Source organism: Eptesicus fuscus, chromosome 22 (assembly GCF_027574615.1).
Source record: "Eptesicus fuscus isolate TK198812 chromosome 22, DD_ASM_mEF_20220401, whole genome shotgun sequence".
NCBI classification, from domain to species: domain Eukaryota; kingdom Metazoa; phylum Chordata; class Mammalia; order Chiroptera; family Vespertilionidae; genus Eptesicus; species Eptesicus fuscus.
Genome location: NC_072494.1, coordinates 32,242,004 through 32,254,551, shown reverse-complemented (window position 1 = coordinate 32,254,551; position 12,548 = coordinate 32,242,004).

Here is a 12,548-nt window from a genome sequence, read left to right as displayed (position 1 = left end):
GGAAAGATTATTATTAGTTACAATGATTAGAGATGGCTTCATGGAGGAGATAGCATTTAATCATGGGCTTGATGTGCAGGTAGAATGATGATGAGGGACAGTGAAACGCTCTAAGAGAAACTTTTATGAGTAACACCACAGAGGCAAAAAAAAGTATCTCATCAAGTAATTAATTATTCTATTCTCTGTCTGAATTGTTTCTAAGGTCTAGTATGAAGGACCACTAGCCCTAACTCAAGAATGGCCTCTTAACAGCCTTATTTTTTTCTCTTGAAAGAAACCTTAAAAATATGGGCACATCTTAGATTTAAGTGGTTAAAGATTCAGATATAATGGAATATACCCACATGATATCCACAAACATTATTGGTAGTAAAACAAAAAGATGTTTAAAGTTTTTTTAGGAAAATAAGTGATCACCTATTTGATTTCACTTGTTTTATTTATATATTGTTATATGTTGCCTTAGTTATAATCCTATTCCACAATTTACTATTTATGTGTTTGAAAGTTACTTAGATTCTTTAGGTCTCAGTCATTATCTGTAAAATAGGAACACTAATAGTATCTACACCACATGGTTTATCTGCTGAGTAAATAAATTTATATATATATATATACACATATATACATGTATATATGTGTATATATACATATATATATATATTCATTCTTTGAATATTTGCTGACATGTGATAATCAATATGTACCCATTGCTGATGTTGTTGATATTAGTAGTAATAGAGGAAGAGATATTATTATTAAATGTGCCATCAATGGTTTTCTTTGGAAGGTAGGATTCTGGTGGCCTTATTTACTTTTCTTGAAAAAATTTATAAATGACTTTTAAATTTTTTATAATAAATGTGTTGTTTTGTGTGAGAAAAAAATAAATTTTAGTAATGATTTTAAAATAATACATTTAGTAACCCCCAAAATAGGATGATGCATGTATGGCCAACAGTCTTCCATGCAAAGGAAAAAAATGAATTTCCAATTTTTTCTGCTTTTTTTTTCTTTTTTATTGAATTTATTGGGGTGACATTGTTAATAATATTATATAGGTTTCAGGTGTATAGTTCTATAATACATCATCTTTATATTGTGTGATTACTAACCCAAATCAAGTCTCCTTTCCTCACCATTTACCCTGCCTTTTCCCTCTTATATCTGCCCACCACCACCCTTTCCCTCTGGTAATCACCTTTTTTTTTTCTGTGCCTACAAGGGTTTTTTTGTTTGTTTGGGGATTTTATTTATTTATTTATTTATTTTGCTTACTCCCTTCATCTTTTTCATGAAACTCTCCTCCTCTTTGACAGCTGTCAGCCTGTCCTCTATCTATGAGTCTGTTTCTATTTTATTTTTTAGTTTATTTTGTTCATTAGATTCCACATATGAGTACCATCATATGGTACTTGTCTTTCTCTGACTGACTTATTTCCCTGACTAGCATAAGGCTCTCTAGGTCCATCCATGCTGTCCCAAAGGGTAAGATTTACTCATCTACTGATGGACAACTGGGCAGTTTTTTCCTATTTTAAATAATTCTTCTACCATTAGTGTGTTGACAGTGTAACTCCACCAGGAATCTAGTGATAGATGGTCCAAAAACTTTATTATAGAATATTTTAGTTTGGATTTCTAATTTCAAATATAATTTTTAAAAAATAACATAAGCATATCTGGATCTTGTAGATGACCACATAAACCCAAACACTGACAAATGATCTCAGCACATCATGACTGTGTCTCAAGTAGTAAGAGAACAACAGCCTTAATAACAAAATGCCATTTGGCTAAATAAGGCCCCAACGACCTGATGCCCCACTGCATTAATGAAGGTTTTGCTGTATTGTGTGCTGAACAGATATGAGAGTGGCATCAGTAATGAGTCAGGGCAAGCTCAGAAACTCAAAAGAACTCAAGTCATAGCAACTCCATATCTTTGATGTGACTTGCTTTTGGCAAACATTATTCATCGCAAAATGCTTATTCTGTTCATTTAAACTTTATAGTGTTTATACCATCATTTCTATTTAATTTTATAAATTTGTTTTGATTCTATAGTGATTTTAGAGCCATAAGCTTTTATTAGTTTATACTTAGTTTTGTGTGTATATGCTTAAGTGACATAATAAAATAATAAACATTGAGTGTTTATAAGAAATGTTTTTTCTCTATAAGGTTTCATACATTCAAGGTTGATAAATAATATACCGTGTAAATTCTGACTAGAATAGAATTTCAATTTAATAGAATTCAAATATTTTTATATCCTTATTCTATTCCTAACACCAGGCTAGCACTCTGAGTAATACAGAAAGCCTTTACTGCTTTAAATATATGATCTTGGTACTTGATAGGTTTACAATTTTCAAGACGTTACCCAGGAAAGTATTAAGCAACAGAATAAGATAGAACGGGATAGCATGTGTAGAGTTGTTCAAACAGTAAGTGCCTTGTAGAAGCTCAGGGGAAAGCCCCCAGGGCTGGAATGGTAAGGGAAAGCTGCAACGGGGAGTTTGGGACTTGACCTTCTAGTTGAGAAGGAAGAGTTGTGAGGGATTCCAGACAGAGGAGTCCTTGGAGGAGGAGGAAGAGGAGGTGGAAATGAATATGTCACATCTTGTCTGGGTTTGCACAGGAGTGGAATATGGACTGTGTGCATGGTCTTGGGGCAGGAGACACAGAGAGAGCTATTATAAAGTTTTTTTTATCAGAAGAGCAATATAATAAACATATTTTGAAAAGATTCTTCTGATAGAGGCATTGAAGGAGTTCTTACTATATGCCAAGCACTGTGTTAAGCATAAACAAATGACCTCAGTGCAAAATGGGCTTAGAATGGAGGCAAAGAGAACCCATTTATAAGAACATTTCACATCATACATCTGGACCAGGCCTGATCACCTGTCCTGCTTTGGTTGCCTCAAACAAATAAACAAAAAAGACAGAAAAAAATGTAGTAACCAAAGTCATAGCTGTCAGCTAAGTAATTATCTGGTGTGTCTATATCATTGCAACATTCCTGGTGTCCTTCACATGCTAAGGAGAGAAGAGTCACAGAGAATCAATGATACAGAAATGTGAGCCTGGGTGTTGGAAAATTACCTCAGGAAGGGCAAAACAAATACAGGCAGAATAGGGTGTGTTCATATGTGAGTGTATAATTGTGTATGAGTGTGTGTCTATGACTAAGTGTGTATGTGTGAGTGTGTGTCTGAATATGTGTGTCTATGAATATGTGTTTATGATTGTGTGTGTTTTTTTGTATGTGAGTGTGTGCAAATGTGTGTGTGTGTGTGTGTGAACAGGTGTTGTAACTGTATGTGAGTGTGTGAGTGTATCTATGAATATGTATGTGAGTGTGTGTCCATGAATATGTGTGGGAGCATGTGTGTATGTCTATGAATGTGTGTATGAGCGTGTGTCAATGGATATGTGTGCTTCTGAGTGGGTGTGTGCATGTGTATGTGATGGAGGGACTTGGCATGACCATTTCTCCAGCTCGTCTTTACAGGTCAGCCAGTGCCCTAGCTGCTGTGCTCTTTATCTTCTTTATCTCAGCAGCTGACCTGCCACATGTGGGGCTTTCTTCAGTCAGAGCTGGCTGAGCCTGGGTTGAAATGCCAAGCCTGCCTTTTACAAGCTCTGTGACCTTATGCAAGTCGCTGAGCCTCTCTCTACCTCAGCTTCCTGAGCTGTAAAAGGCAGATCGCATTGCTGCACAGAATCGGTGAGAGGAAGAAGCAGGGACTGTCCTGTGGGTGCATTACGTGTGCATACTTGACCCTCCCGCTGAGGTTTTCCTTGATGGCAGTTCCGGGTCAGGGGGTGGGGGGAGGCTGGCACTAGGCAGGCACAGGCAGGCACTGGAGTAAGGAAGAGGACACCTGCTGCCGATGCTGCTCTGACCCCTGACTGCAGCACACGGGGTTATGTGAGAGCCCTGGGTGTAACACTGGGCTGCAAACACAACCCACCGGCTGCCACTCATGGCTCCTTCAGTCACAGCACCGAGGCAAAGGCGACAGACTGCTCAGCCTCACTTAGCCAGTGGCAAGGGACTGTGAGGGGGATGTGTGTGGTTAGCAGGTGTGGAGCACCACAGAGGAGCCGCTCTGGGCTCTCACCCTTGGGTATGGCTGTTCTGTCCCTCAGTCCCCTTCCTCGCAGGCTACTGGCCTGAGCAAAGCACCAACACGACAATCAGAGGTCTGGTGTGAGACAGCAGGGCCAAGTCATGGGCTGCTCGCCCACATAGATGAAGCGGGAGCCCTCAGGTTGTCCAGAGAAATGAATTCATATGTGTGTGCTGAACCCACAGTCTCTGAGGCCAAGTGTAGAGCACTCTGATATAGGGACCTTTCCTTTGCATCCACCCTCCGCTTCCCCTCCTACAAGCAGCAATTTAGAGCGGCCACGGATTCCTTTTGCTCAGCTCACAGCCTTCGTCCTCCTGTCCTTGCCCATCTACAAAAGGTCATTGATTTTATTCTGGAGTCCTTCCTTTGGCCCTGGAATTAGCTTGAAAAGAGACTCATTTTCTACTACCAAAGAGAGAGATTAGAGCAGGTTCTTCTGTTTAGACGTAGATGAACTTTTACACTCACACTTACAGAACATAATGAACAACAATTTAGTTGTTCTGAAAACCCCCTGGAGAAAAAAACAGGTAAAGTTTTCAACCATCGAAGCGAGTTGCAAGTTTCTCACCACTCCAGTGGGCCATTTTTTCTTTCTTACCAGCCCTTCTAATTCGCTTCCTTACCAAGCACAGGCTGTGGAGCCCAATGATTCCGAAAGGAACCAGGTGTTTAGAGTTGGCCAGAGCAACTCAGCAAAAGAAACACCAATCCCTTTAAACACACACAACTGAGAGTAAATCACACCCTTAGATTTCCAACATGACTTGGGCTTCTGCATTCTAACTATCAATATACAGAAACAGCCAGCGACTGGAACTCCAGAACAACCAGAACGCCACAGCCCCTCGCCCAGGCTGGTCCCGTCCCCCCAGGGAGCAGTTAGGGGTGCCCCCTAGGCAATGCGATAGGGTGCAAGTTTGATGGGGGAAAGTTGAAGAAATAGGGGGAAGGTCTTAAGGGTCTGCAGGGTGGGGGTGGTGGGCCCGGAGTAGGTTTGGAGTGTGCTGGGGAAGGAAGGGGAAGAATCGATTGGAAAACGGCTCAGCACAGTACCTTTCTCCTTGCGGACCAGGACTGGACTGGATGGGCGGTTGTTTCCTGAGTGCGCTTGGGACCGACATGTTCATGGCAGCGGCAGTGCTCCCGAAACTTCACTGATTCCAAATACTAAACAGCTGTCAACGTCAAAGAACAGAAAGATCCTCTCCAACTAGAGGCCCTGGACATTGCCACACGATTGAAGGAAGCACCACTTAAGTAGGAGCTAGAAACACCGGAAGTGTGGGACCAGAGGATTGTGGGATTGTGGAGGACGCCTGGGCGCCTACAGCTAGACTGTGAGCCTGTTATTGCGACCCACAGGTTGAGAACCGCTGCTGTAGAGCCTAAGACCATCGGAAAACACAGATATTTACATTACGATTCATAACAGTAGCAAAATTACAGTTATGAAGTAGCAACGAAAATAATTTTATGGTTGGGGGTCACCACAACATGAGGAACTGTATTAAAGGGTCGCGGCATTAGAAAGGTTGAGAACCACTGTTCTAGAAGAATGGGTCTGAACTTCTCCAACACGGAGGTCTGAGAGGCCCTATCCATGTCCTCAATACCCACAAATCCATATTGCTCCTGCCCCCACACTATCTGGGCCAGAAACAGAAGACATGCTTCTTACCTCCACTTTTATTGGACTGAATGGGCTGAGGAGAGAATAAGTGTCAGACCTAAGAAGAGAGTGAATCCCAACTCTACTCCATCTTCCTTCTGAGGGTGGCATCTGCCCACACATCCTCCACCTTGTTAGATCTAGTGGAAGGTAAGTGGGGAGAACTCCTTCTCACACAGAAGTGCTGGGAGAGCCTCAACTCCAGGGGATATGGCCTTCCCCTCCTAAACTTGGTTGTGCAGGCTCCCAGAGTCAGCACTGATTAAACCCCCTTAGCTTAACTATCTGCTGCCTACATTTCTAGGGAAGTGGCTCCAGCGTATAGAGGAGGGATAGGCATGGAGGGAGGTAACAAAGCTGTTTAAAAGTGTGACTTTGAATATATTCTACTGGATTTTTCATGGGAAAAAAATCTGAGAAGAATAGTAATGAGGGCATGGAGTGGGGCAGAGGGCTTGTGGAGGAGAGGGTGTTATGAAACAAAGCACATTGGCCATGCACTCTGAAAGATCTGTACTCTAATTTAGCTACAAGACTTAATGATTTTAATAATTTGTTGTGATCTCAAAACAACAGTTAAGAAATAAATCCACATCATTAAGGCTATTATGGTATTTTGCTTCATTTAGCAAATGGTGGTGGGTATAGGGACTTGGATTTTTTGAGGTTGTTTTGCTGTGAAGACACCCACATTTAAATAATAAAAATGGGCTCCTGAGGCCCAGGAGCAATTGGCTCCCAAATCCTTTGCAAGCATAAATGGAAAGATGTCCTTTGAAAACTTAACCCAAAAGTTTGCTTAAATGCCTTTTCTGTGTATTCTGGGCAGAAAGCAAACAATCACAGAAAATTGAAAGCTGATTGTTTTTCATCTTGGCATGAGGCCCCAGTCCAGGGGAAAAGACACGTGGTTCCCAGCGTTTTGCTGCTCCAGGGGAAAGTCTGATCATGCTTCTAGGATGAAAAGTCAAAGACCATTCCCATTGTTGTGTACACAGGGGGTTGGTGTTTACATTGTTCTTCGTGTGCCAAGGTCCCAGAACTGACAAAACAATAAAACAGTACACTTGGCTACTTGGAGTTCTCTATTAACTGCCACTTAAACATATCTACAGTACAATGCCCATCAACATTTAAATAAAGGTTCTGAGGCACCAAATATATTCTGAAATGCTCCTGGAATCATCACCAAAGCCCTGTGTGCTCAGTCTCTTCTTTAACCTTTTTTTTTTTTTTTTTTTGCTTTTTTACTGAATCTTGCCTAAGATACCAGCTTCCCTACCGCCCTCTCAAGCGTCTTAACTCAGAAAATTCTTGAAAACTCTTGGCCCTCGTACCACTAATTATACTATTTATAGGTAGGCTATCTGTCATTCATTCTTCTGCCACTTCCAAACCTTTGGCCCTTTCGCCTACCTCCCTCTCACGCCTCTCTAGCTTTGATGATCAAACCTGACCCCTATATCAATCTGACTCCTACTTTTCATCGATAGATCCCCAGATGGATTAATCCTCCTCATTTTGTGATGATTTTAGCTCCTGATTTACTGAATACAACTCCTGTCACTCTCCTTCATGATTTCAACACCTGGAGATGATCTTTTCAACACCCTGGCCTCTCAGTTGCATGACTTATTCTCTTCCAATGTCTCAGCAACCTGTTCAATGTCCCTCCCCTCCCTCACATTATTATTTCCTTTACATAGGAATAAATATCGTGAATAAGTATAATCATTTTCTTAACTGCAGTCCTGATGCACTTGACTTTCTCTTATCTTTCTTTTTCTCTTCAACACAATCACCCGCCAAAATTTAATTCTAAGCATTTAAAAGGGTCTAGAGGAAAACAGGTTTTACTTTAGTAAATTCATGGCCTCACATAAGCCCTTGGCTTTGCCAGACAATCCTTTTATTTTCCCATTTTTCTAGTTACCACTTCATATGTATTTCTGTCTGCTCAAACTTCCATTATCTCCTCCCTACTTATCACCGTCAGCTGATGACCTTACTTCCCATTTAACCAAGATAGTAGAAGTAATCTGAACCACCCACCTACATCTGTCACTGAATAATTGTCCTAACTTTTTGTTTTGATGGGTGAATTGTCTGTGTGCTTGCTAAGCTTTCCCTCATGCACTAGACCCCTTCCCCCTCACTACTCAACAATGCGTCTGCAGCAATTCTCTGATTTCCCTCTTAACATCATTACATTTTCTCTCATTATTGAATGATTCCTGTAATTGCACAATCATCCAATAATTGCCAATCATTCTTAGCTCAGGCCAAAAACTTGGAGTCATCTTTGACTCTATTCATTGTTTTATTTCCCACCTCTGATCCACTGACAAATATGTTAAGCTCCATTTTCAATATATATTCAAAATTCAACAGTGTTTCACCACTTCCGCAGTTCCACCCTGGTCCAAGCTATACTGCCTCTTGTGGGATTATTATAATAGCTTATTAACTAATTTTCCTGCCACTGTCCTCAAGTTTATTCTCAACACAACATTGAGAATGAGTCTCTTACATGTAAATTAGTCAAACCACTCCTCTGTTGAAAATCTCCATGTCTTTCCACTTTCCCAAGTTATATACAACATTACTTCAATGGCCTCCTGTCCGTTTCCTTCACTACCTCATTGATCTTATCTCATACTCTCCACCTTGTGTACTGCTCTCTGGCTATAATAGCTTCTTTGATTTTTCTCTGGACTCCAGAAACATATTTCCAGAAAAAATATCCAGGGCCAATGAATTAGAATAACAAAAAGAAGAAGCAAATTCCCTCTGGAGGATGCAGGCATTTGTCACTCCATCTGTCTGAAACTCCCTCCCCACTGTGTCCATTCTCACAGAACCCACAACTTTTCAAGTCTCTCCTCTCCTCCTATGTCACCAACAAGCTTTTCCAATGCTCAATTTATTTAGAATAGTGTTAGCCCCTTTCCAAGCACTCCTTATTCCTGCAACTCCAGTTTTCTTCTTAGCACTTATGACCATTTCTCTTATTTACTTGCTTATTGTCCACCTCCTGTCACTAGAATGCAAACTGCAAGAGAGCAGGGATTCAAGTTTGTTTTTTAAATGTTGGTTTCCTGGTTTATATAAGTGTTCCTGGCACATGATAGGCCCACAGATATTTGTTGAATAAATAAGGATCTGACCAAATAAACAAATCAAACAAGTATTTGATAAGAATTGGTGATGCTATGTTCTATGGGGAAAACACACACAGTATTTCCTCCCAGTTCCTTAAGAAACCTATAATTTAATTAGGTAAGAAGATTATCATCAAACTATATATCAATATTTTTTTAACCCACAGGACTGCATATCTTTTAACCTACTATCGCCTGCAACTTCAGAAGACAGGGAAATGTTTGATGGTGCTACATAGCAGACTCTTTTATTTCAGGTTGGACTTTAACAAACAAATGATTCTTCTCAGTGAAGGGAACAAATAAAAAAAAAATATTAACAACTGTCACCTTCCTTCTGGAGTCACAGAGGAGGTATGGAGAATATAGAAATTGTGGCAGGAAACCACAGTGGGCAGATAAAACATCTACGCCGATGACAGAGAGGGATTACACAGAGCAAGCAGCAAGCTTGCTGGAGAAATAGAAAAGCTCCATGAAGATGTATATAAACAGCTATGTAAGCCAACAGAAGCAAGACTTTGTAAAAAGAGCCCCCAAAGGAAGGCATCAGTTATCATAATCACAGGTGTGCCAGGACCATTCCCATTGGAATACAGAGAGAAAAAGATTTTTTTTAAAATAAAATAAACACATATATCCAAGACAGAGCAAGCATCCAATCTGTCCAAATTTGAGACTCTATAGGCCAACAATAGTGAAAGATTCTCAAGTTAATTTGCTTAGTGAGAAGAGACTAGGAGTTATTGATAAAATTATACACTGTAGGTTTTATAGTTTTTAAATGTATGGCTAAGTTAACTATGTAGAAAACTCAATATGATTTCAAGTTATAATACAGTACAGATTCTACAGTTCTCAATTGATACTTGGTCCTATTCCTTCTTTCATTTATTTGTCCATTGTTTCTTTTATTCATTTACTCAAACATTCTGAGTACCTGTCGTTCCCCAAGCACTTTACCCACCTCTGCTCTGGTGGAAGAGACAGACAGACAATAAATCACCCCGCATGTATAAAAAAAAAAAGTTAGATGATAATAAATGCTACAGAAAAAATTAGGAGAGGGAGTTCCAGTGAAAGCTAGATGGCCATCAGGTTAAATAGTTTGGGTTGAGAAGGTCTCACATGGTAACATCAAAGAATAAATCAAAGGAGGTGAGAAAGTATTTATTTGGAAATCTGAAGGGAAAGAGTTCCAACCAAAAGGACCAGCAAAGACAAGCACTGAGTTAGTGGCAGGCTTTCTTTATGTGAGGAAGAGTAGAGACGTTATCATAGCTAGAGCGTCATGCAGAGGAACAGTGGGAGATGAAGTCAGAAAGGTAACCATGAGCTGGGTTGGATAAGGTCTTCTTAGTTATTAAAGAACTTCGGTTTTTCTTCTGAGTGACATAGGAAACCACAGAATGCTTTTGAAGAGAGGAGTGCCATGGGCTGACATACATTCCAAACGTTTCACTCTGTGCTGTGGTTAGGTGCAGAGAACAAGGGCAGAATTGTGGAGGCCAGTGAGGAGGCTATCATGATAATCCTAGAGAAATGATGGTGGCATCGAAGGTGACTGCATTCTAGAAATAGTTGAAGGTGGAACCTAAAGAATTTACAAGTAAATTGGATATGGTTAGGAGAGAAAGAGAGAAGGAAAGGATGAGCCCCAGGCTTTTCGCCAGTGTTACTAGAAGGACAAAGTTGCTAATTACCAAGATAAGAAAGACTTCTGTGAGGAATAGGTTTTGGGGGAAAGCAATTCAGTTTTGGACACACTGTGTTTAAGATGTAGATTAGTCATCTGAGTAGACATATATGCAAGTCTGGGGTTCAGAGATGAAGAAATGACCCTTTCATGTTATTTTTATTATAACGTATGACAATTGGCTGAATTGATTCTTTCGATGTATAATAATCGTAATTCTGAATTCTCGATTGGAAAAAAAAAACAGAGAAGCTGCCCTTAGAATATTTTCTTTTAAGGTTTATTTCTGCCAGGATATGATACATATCATAACGATTAAGTGCTAAACTGTGTGACACCAACTCTAAATGTTAAACGAGTGTAAAGTGGAGGGAAGTCGATGGAAATTAGAGTCACCGAGAGAAGCTTCAAGGGATGTAGCACAATAGCATCGCTGTGCAGAGCAGGTGGCCTGGAAAGCATCACCAGGGCCATGGTTGAATTTTCTAGCAGGGGAACCAAATAGAAGCAGAAGCACAGGCACGCGGAAGAACAAGGTGCAGGGGTAGATATGAAGAAATACCCCAGAGGAGGAAGGGCTTTCTCCCAGGCAAGCATTCCTCACACATGCAAATGGCCCTGTAGGCTCCAGGACATGATTTACTATGCCAATGAATTCTTCAGGCAATTAAAAAAAAAAAAAACAGAATCTTTAAGGAGGAAAAGATTAGTATGGCCTTCTTAAAAAGCATAATTAATGCATTCATATTTTTATAAATATTAAAGTTATACATTTTAACATTATTCTCAAAGTGCTTTCCCCTTGCAACCTTCCACCTCCAAACTATTCTCAGATAATGGCGGAAAAGGATAGGAACCTTTCTCTATGAGCAAAACAAAGTTTGAAAACCAGGCATTTATAAGCTACCAGTTAACATATACTAAAATAGGCCCACAAATTATACAGAAGAGTGACCTGGGCAAGAAGCTCGGTGTGTGTGTGTGTGAGGATGAATGGGTGCTATATTAGTATAGTCGAGTCAATGCACTCTGGCTATTAAAAGCAGAATTAGTAGAGGATATTAGACAGTTCGTGGAATTTCCAGAAAAGCCAGAGAATCAGGCTCAGGAGCAGCATCTTCAGAAACAATTTGTAAAATATTCCACCAGAATGTGCATAAGCGTGGCCACACTGCCACAGAGCAGAGGCACTGGGCGTGTGCATCCAAAACCTCTGTAAGCTCAGTGTCCACCTGCTGTGCTCCACTACACTCACCAGGACACATGTGGCAAGAGCACCTTCTTCTCCACACTCTTCCAAATCCGGGTCTCATATGGATGGTGTGTCTGACCATGAGCCTAGACCATGGGACTGCTGTAAATGCAAGGGAGACGGAAAACCAATGAAGTTCTGGCTTTTTCTTTGGGGATGGGGGATGGGAAATATAGAAAAAAAATTGCTCAAAGATAGAATACCCAAGGAAGCTAACAAAGGTATTATACCCAAAGAAGCTAACAATGTCAACCCATCAAGCCTCTGAATGTGGGGGAAGGGACAGGAGGAGGAAGCAGGGTAACTGTGTGTGTCTCTCACATTTCGGCTCTTTGAATTTGGGCTTGGCATAAACAGACACATCAGATCATAAGGATAACGTGTGGAGAGAATGTGAGGGACTTCTGCCCCTGTTCCCATTTTCCTTACACTCCCCCTGTAAAGATCAGGATCACAGCTGTGCCAACAAGGTAGAGAGTTCGGTCAGGGAGCTGCAGGTCTTGAGATTTAGCTTCCTAGGCCACTTTCAATCCAGACAGACTAAATAAAATACTATCCCAGCCCCCCGCCCATTCCTCAAGTAGGAACACAGCAGACAAAATTAAGAAGATTTAATTTT